This window comes from Sinocyclocheilus anshuiensis, unplaced genomic scaffold (genome assembly GCF_001515605.1).
Source record: "Sinocyclocheilus anshuiensis isolate Anshui unplaced genomic scaffold, SAMN03320099.WGS_v1.1 scaffold499, whole genome shotgun sequence".
Classification (NCBI taxonomy): domain Eukaryota; kingdom Metazoa; phylum Chordata; class Actinopteri; order Cypriniformes; family Cyprinidae; genus Sinocyclocheilus; species Sinocyclocheilus anshuiensis.
In genome coordinates, this window is record NW_015551033.1 from 137,319 (window position 1) to 138,367 (window position 1,049).

Below are 1,049 nucleotides of genomic sequence, written 5' to 3' on the forward strand. Positions count from 1 at the left end.
TCTATCTATCTATCTATCTGACTATTTCTATCTATCTATCTATCTGACTATTTCTATCTATCTATCTATCTGACTATTTCTATCTATCTATCTATCTGACTATTTCTATCTATCTATCTATCTGACTATTTCTATCTATCTATCTATCTGACTATTTCTATCTATCTATCTATCATCTTTCTATCTATCTATCTATCTATGATCTATCTATCTACCTATCTATCTATCTATCCTAGCGACATGCTAGAAACGTACAAACAACATGCTAGTAATTTGCTAATCATGCTAACGACATACTAGTCGCTTGCTAATAATGCTAGCAACATGCTAGTCACTTTTTAATCATGCTAGCAACATGTTAGTCACATTTGCTAATCATGCTAGAAACATGAGAGCGACATGCTAGTTAGTAACTTGCTAATCATGCTAACAACATGCTAGTCACATGGTAATCATGCTAGCGACATGCTAGTCACTTGCCAATCATGCTAGAAACATGATAGCGACATGCTAGTAACTTGCTAATCATGCTAACGACATGCTAGTCACTTGTTAATCACGCTAGCAACATCCTAGCAACCACCCCAAGTACCTTAGCAACCGCATAGCAACACCTTAGTAACCACCCCATGTACCCTAGCAACAACCTAGCAACCACCCCGAGTACCTTAGCAACCGCGTAGTAACACCTTAGCAACTGCCCGGGGTACCCTAGCAACCGCATAGCAACACCTTAGTAACCACCCCGGGTACCCTAGCAAAACCCTAGCAACCACCCCGAGTACCTTAGCAACCGCATAGCAAAACCCTAGCAACCGCCTGAGTACCTTAGCAACCGCATTGCAAAACTAGCAAGATGCTAGTCGCTTATTAATTATGCTAGCAACATGATAGTAGCATGCTAATCATGCTAGAAACATGCTAGCAACATGTCAATAATGCATAAAGCAAAAAGTAAACACTAATTTTTCAGTTAAAGACAGTTCATCATTGAATTCAGTGATGTCAACATCCAACATCCTTTAAATAGTATCTTTGCAATCAAGTCA